Source organism: Pundamilia nyererei, unplaced genomic scaffold (genome assembly GCF_000239375.1).
Source record: "Pundamilia nyererei isolate P.nyererei 1_Seehausen unplaced genomic scaffold, PunNye1.0 scaffold00050, whole genome shotgun sequence".
NCBI classification, from domain to species: Eukaryota; Metazoa; Chordata; class Actinopteri; order Cichliformes; family Cichlidae; genus Pundamilia; species Pundamilia nyererei.
Genome location: NW_005187451.1, coordinates 620,974 through 628,139, shown reverse-complemented (window position 1 = coordinate 628,139; position 7,166 = coordinate 620,974). Strand labels below are relative to the sequence as shown.

General features: G+C 42.6%; 1 protein-coding gene across 1 annotated transcript in view; it reads right to left on the bottom strand.

Moving 5' to 3' along the window:
* The window catches only part of syn3 (synapsin III), a 127,799-nt gene that overhangs the window by 75,466 nt on the left and 45,167 nt on the right, over positions 1-7,166 (bottom strand). The window lies entirely within an intron of this gene.

The following is a 7,166-nucleotide window of genomic DNA, read 5'->3' as shown; positions in this document are numbered from 1 at the left end:
TTAAAATGGGTTTTTAAGGGGGTCAGCAGAAGGGGGGCGGGATGCTAAGGATTCTTTGCTAGCCAATGTGTGTGTGTGTGTGCGTGTGTGAACAGCCTCTGTGTGGTCTAAATTGTAAATTGTCACCTGAGGTAACCAAAGGCGGAGAGTCTTGTTATATGTGCAGAAGGGATTTGGAAAGCGGGGGTGGCCTTCTTTGGCGGGTAGCTCGCAGCATAGAAAATTAAATGAAAAGAGGGGGTAAAAAAAGAAGAAGAAAGAAACAGGACATGGATCTGCTAATGTAATCTGGCGGCCTCCCTCCCTCTGTCCATCTGTGGGGTTGAGAATGGCGAGGAATGTGACGAGCCAATTCAGCCATTTGAGGCAGAGAGTGAAAAAAGCGCAGAATTAAAGAGAAGTCTGGATCTAATGTTGAAACCGATTCAGAGCATCACCTCCAGCCCTGACAGTTCGTCCAAAATTAGGTTTTTCATTGACAGAAAATGACAGAACTGCAATTTGGGCCCAAACGAGAACGTGATCATTTGTATGTATGTGTATTTACCCATGACTGCCCTCACCTGGGCTCTTGGTGACGAATAACAATAGCATATTTTACATCCTTTAAATAAGCTCATTTTAAATAGTGGAGTTATTGATCAGTTTGGGGTTTTTTTTTGTGTGAACTTGTGTTTATCTACAAAAAGATTCCACAGGACATTTTTAAGTAATATTAAAACGTAAGTCAGTTTGTTTTCTAGACCTCTGCATCACCACCTGAAGTCTGGTGTAATGCCCGCTGAACGGAGCAAAGTTTGACCAATCACAGCAATGAGGTGTGACCAGAAGCGACTTTCTGAAGAGTCACTTGGATGAGTGATGAAACGTTTCTCCCACTGAAAATGCTACGTCCGGATGATGGGATTTACTTATCTGGATGGTTGAGCATGCATTGAGCAGCGGTCCCAAACCCCCGGGCCATGGACCGGTACCGGTCCGTGAGTCGTTTATTTTGTTGTATTTATCCGCGACACTTTAATGGCCAGTTCCCAGGTTGGGGACCGCTGTTTTAAAGGACTATATCCCTGAAAAAAACAAACAAAAAACCAATGCTTATGGGTAAGAATAATGGTTAATAGAAACGTGAACTTTTAGGTTGGTAGCCGGCAGCTGAATTCAGTTTTCTTACCCCTCCCAATTCGAGTACATAGTCCGTTTACCTTAGAGTCATGTGTCCATGTCTCTGGAGACTTTGTGAAAGGAGTTTCACATGAGTCAGTGAAGCTCAATTCTGACCAAAGACAGCGATACTGGGTTGATCTGATATCCTCGTGTTGGTGTTGTTCCCAGATCATCATATTAAATGTTGTTCCAGGATCAACATTGCAAGTGACCAATCAGAATGTTGTGACGTCATACTTTTGCGACTTCGGGAAAAAACGGCGTAAAACAAAAAACTGTACTTAAGCTGCGTGAAACCGACTGTCCGCCGATCAACGTACCCTGACCCTTTAATAAACAGTAAGCAGAATTGATATTGTCCTTGCAACATTGGAATTTCATAAATGCACGAATGGCTTGGCGCGCAAAGGAATAACGTCACAACAATGTGATTGGTCACTTGCAATGTTGAACCTGGAACAACATTTTCATGGTGGTCTGGGAACAACACCAACACGAGGATATCAGATCATCCGCGATACTGAGGCGAGTTGTTGAGAATATCCAGAACCTTTCTTTTGGTAAGCGCTGCTGTTTTTGCTGCTGTTCGCCAGCGTTAGTGAAACTTTCTTTGAAGTGGGACACAGTGAATGAACTCTCATGTAATGTCAGCATGTAATCAAACTTCTCACAGAGGGAAAGTGTGATTTTTAGGACACTTGAGCCCAACATCAGCTTAGAGGATAACCTTTTATCCAAATGCCTGTCTCGCCTCTTTGCTCGTGAAATAGCCACACCCTCTGGTAGCCTGCACAGGACAACCAATCTCCAAAGAATTGCATTCCAACTTGAACTGACTGCAATCACTCCCAGACAGACTAGCAACGGTTTGCAGATAACTAATCACTCTAGGGATGTGTGATATGACCAAAATCTCACATCCTGATGAGACATTTATTTTGCCATGTCTGAGTCTGTGGTGGGGGCCGGTTTGCGGCATAACTTGCATAGTAGAGTTTTCTGGTCCGTGTCAGACTTTTCATAACCAAACCATTGTCCATCCACCGATCTACATTAAAGGGACGGCTGTGGAGCGTGTGAGCAGCTTCAAGTTCCTGGGTGTCCACATCTCCGAGGATCTCACCTGGACGACCAACCGCTCCAAGCTGGTCGAGAAGGCTCACCAGCGCCTCTTCTTCCTGGGGACTCTGAGGAAGAACCACCTGTCCTCAGACATCCTGGTGAACTTAACTGCACTACTGTAAATGCTGTATAGACAATCATTCTGTAAAATAAGATGATTATAATTCTACAACTGTTTACAACTGTTTATAACTTGTTTTAATATTTATATCCTGTTCTGTACATACTTATAGCAGATTCATAACAGACCTTCATACCGTGTACATTGTAACATACCCATAATAGACCCATATTTTGTACCCTCATACCTATAACAGACCCATTTCTGTAATATATCTATATATCGATGTTATTGCTAATATATATTTTGTAATATATCTATATTATGGCTAAAGCACTTCTAGATGGATGCAAACTGCATTTCGTTGCCTTGTACTTGTGACATGTGCAATGGCAATAAAGTTGAATTCTATTCTATTCTATTCTCATTCCATGCTACAGAGGTAGCACCTCATTTAGGAATAAAGTCCTCGGCTTGTTTTGACTGGTCCTTCTGTTTGGAGCTACCTGGCTCTGCGTCATCTTCACTGGCCATGCTGGTATTCTCTGTGCCTGCATCCACGTGGTTACTATAACCGCCATTTATAGTTACTTCATGTTTTTATTTGAGGTAATTTGTTTGATGCATCTTCTGAAATTTGGTGTTTGAGAACAATGCATATCATTTCAGTTTATTTTGAAAAATCTCAACACGATCTTCAGCTTTATTGTGAAAGGTTTATGTGGAAAATAAAGAAGCGGACAGCGGAGCCACACGCTGGGTTTACTGTCGTTGTTGCTAACGACAACACATAAAAACATTCGCTTGTCCAGCTGCAGTGTAACAAATAATAAATACATAAAAGAGAAATAGGGAACTTCAAGAAATGAATATAGCTGCTACAGTGACCATCAAACCATGAAAACATATTGCCGTAAACAGTTTATTTTGCAACACCACGAAACAAACGAAAGGGTATAATATGAAACGATAGATGTTTTCATATCCGATATATGTCGTTATATCGAACAGCCCTAACCCACTCCTTTATAAACACAGACAGATTGGTTGCAACATGTTGCCAATCTGCACCCACGAGGACAGCTCAGTTATAGTGCTACATTAAAGCGAGGTTGCTGAGCACCTGTGTCTTTTTGTAGCTAACATCACTAAGTATGGAGGAACTTCTGAATTGCTCTTTCTAATCGACGAGGTTCTGGTTGGACTCTGAATGTTGCTGCTATTCTGTTGCTAACTGCTGCTTTTGTCTGGAGCTAAGTGGGTTAATAATACTCACCATTTCATCATCTACTAAATGTATTTGCTGAACTTTATGTAAAAGGGCATTTGGAGTGGTTCACTTGTGAGATCTAGTGTTACTGTAAGTATCAGTGTCCTCGAGGGTATAATAATGTGTGCAGAAGTATTAATTAGATCCTCCAAGACTAGTAAAATATTTTTTATAAAACTGTGATGCTCGCCACGATGACGGTTCAGTGTTGCATTACAGAGAACACGCCAACGCTTCTCAGTCCTCCACGTCCACTCTAATTGTACATTTATATTTTAAGCATCTGGCTCCAGCCCCAAACTACTTCCAGTGAGTGCAACAGTAAAACAAGCTCAATAAAATACTCACCGCCAGCAGTTAACGTCCCCATAGCCCAATATTAATCACCACTAATGAATCATCTGCCTTTATTAACCACAGTCAGAGCTCTGTGAAGATGGCAGAGGAGAGGAACACTGCTCCGTGGCTTATCAAACTTTGGCTGCCGCGACCAGTGTTCCCACTTTGAGCCGAGCAGCCTGGCTGGAGGTTTTGGCAGCAGAGAGCAGAGAAGCCAAAGGGCTGACTACAGCAGAGCAGCAGGGAATAAAATGCCAGAACTACTGTACCTTGTGGTGTGTCACTCTGCTCTACTGTAGGCTGTACAGCTTGTGCCACGTTGCACGTTTTTCCTTTGCTGTCCATGCACAAATGCCAAGTTAGGCGAGGGTTCAAAGAACAAGAGAAATAAGGATAAAAAATTATGGAAGATAAATAAATAAGTACAAAAATAAGTAAAGGAAGACGAGTGTGGTTTGCAAATGTTGATGTAGATGGAGCTTAATGTGCAAAATGAAGTTAGTGTGCAAAGTGTCTGATGTGCAAATTGCAGTTGAGGTAGGTCAGCTGTTCAGGAGTCTGACAGCAGGGGGGAAGAAGGAGCTGTTGAGTCGGGACGTTCTGGGTTTCACACTCCACACACACTCTGGAGGGCAGAAGTGTGAACAGTCCGTGTTGGGGGTGTGGGGGGTCTTTGAGGATGGAGGCGACGCTCCTCTGGACTCTGCGATGGTAGATGCTCTGCAGAGAGAGCAGCTGTGTGGTGTTCAGTGTCCAGGTGAGGTCCTCGCTGATGTGGATGCCCAGGTACCTAAAGCTGCTCACCCTCTCCACCTCACACTCCTGGACAAACAGCGGCTGGTGAGGCCTCTTCTTCTTCCTCATGTCCACAATCATCTCCTTTGTTTTATCAGTGTTGAGGGTTGTTGTCCTCACACCGTGACACCAGACCGGCATTCTTAACATTTCCTATGTTTAGGCAGGAAGTCCATAAAGCACCAAGACTAATCACGTGCATTTGTTGGACACTAAGGTTCAGCCGGCTAAATCACCAAGTTGGCGTCATCGCTTTCTTGCCAAATCTTGATCTTGGTTAAGGATCTTGTCAAAGCCAATGTGCATCTTATCCTGCTTTGCTAGTGCAGTGGCAAAAGTGTCGTGGAAAGTGTAAATGAATGCAAATTAAACATTTTGGATCGCTTATGAAAATCTACCAGGGTGAAGATTTTCCCAAACTCCATTCTTGCATTTACATGCGGATATGGAAAAATTTTAGATTTAATTCCCCAACTTCAAAGGTGCCTTTAGCTCCTTTTGTGATGTCACATTACACGCCATGTTATCATTTGCAGGTTTTTAATTGGCTAACATTTCTTCACAGTGTGTGTTATAGCGCCACCTGTCGCTCTGCCATGAACTTGAAATCACTTGAGATCATTTCTTGAGTTTTCGTGTTTCAAATGAAACTTGGAAAAATCCACATTTAAAAAAATACCCGTGTAAGTGTGGAAATAAGAAGCCTAAGAATCCCATTTGGCAGCAACAACTGCTGTCCTTGGATAACAGCAGGTCCTATAGCCAAGTGTGGCGTGCTGGAGTGAATGAGGTGCATACATAAGTAGACACATTGTGTTTTTATGTGTATCTAATGATAAGAATGAGGCTGGATTTTTGCAATAGCTACATTTATGCTTTCAGGCTTTAGGCCTAGTTCACATTTGTGTTGCCTTTTACAGCGAGCATCAGCTGAGACAACACTGCACTCAGTCAGCAGCAACCCACAAACCAGCTGCTGCAATCAGCAACCGTGCAAGAGCTACGAGACGCAGCTCTCCCAAAGAAATGATCGCTATCCAAGAAGATGGGCATAAAACAAAGGTAAGACGGCTCCACAACAACCTCACACAAAAAGACGAGGTCCACGAAAAACCAACACCTCGGGTGAAAGCACACACTGACCTCGTCCACCGCGAGAAAAGAAGTAGAATGGAACGATGCCTGTGCTGCTCTTCAAGATAACGTCGCTTGTCAGGAGGAATCCTGCATAACCAAAGTCCAAAAGGAGGAGAAGGAGAGAAACATCCTCTCTGAGAATTTCTGGATGAAGGGAATCAGTGAGATGGAAAAGCAAGAGAGGCAGAAAAAGACACAAAACTCTTCATCAGCAGGATCCAACAGCTTCAGGTGCGCAGCCTGAGCTGATCGTTTGATTTCACGATAATGTTCTGTTGGATCCCAAAAGCGGTTTCAGAATGTTTCAAACTTTAATGCAGAATCCTTGGTGATTTCTTTTTTGTCAAACAGCTTGCACTTTAGAAAAGGAGGAGGAAGGAGAGGAGGAGAAGAAAGGGAGAGAAAGACTTGGGGGAGATGGAGGGAAGAGGAAAATGCAGAGGAAAGACAATGAAAGAGGGAGGAAGCACAGAGGAGTGTGGAGAAAGCAACTTTGATTCCTCCCCTCTCCACCTTCCTCCATCTGTCCCCTAACTCATCCCTCTCAGAAACTGCCTCTATCCACCAGCACCAGCTCTCCCATTGCTCCACCACATCCAGAACACTGTGTGAAGGATTCAGGAGACAGCAAACCAGAATCCTACATCTCCTCCATTTTATCCCCATCACACCCTGATCCTTTATCCCCCAACCCTTTTTCCTTACACAATACCCTTTACCCTCCCTCCGTCCCTCCATTTTGCTTCACTGTTTCACTGTAAACAGTTATAATCAGCTGTAAATAACTCAATAAAATGTAATCGATTACATCTAAATCTACAGTGTTTTACTACTAGCTTGTTTTAGAGTCAACAAATGAATATGGATGGATGAGGTCATATGAACAAAAAGTGTGTGTTCATCACTCATGTTAATATTTAAATGCATCTCAGCACTGATATTTACTGCATTCCCAGTTGAAAGTATAAAGACAGTTGAAAGATTACATGACTGCCCTGCTAATCTCTAAACTCACCAGATGACAAACATTTTGTTTTCAGATACAGTCTCTTTTCCATGAAATATAACTAATATAACCACACTTCAAATAGTAAACTATCAAATCAAACTTCAATCTCTTAAGAGATAAAAACAGATTAAAGAGCTAAAGAGCAAAATAAATCCATGAGTGAACTGATTAATATCTTTCATTTTCATGCACATGGATATATCAGGTCAGATTTGCCTTGTTATACCACATAAGCCCAACATGTAAAGTCCATCTTCTACAGCTTAGAG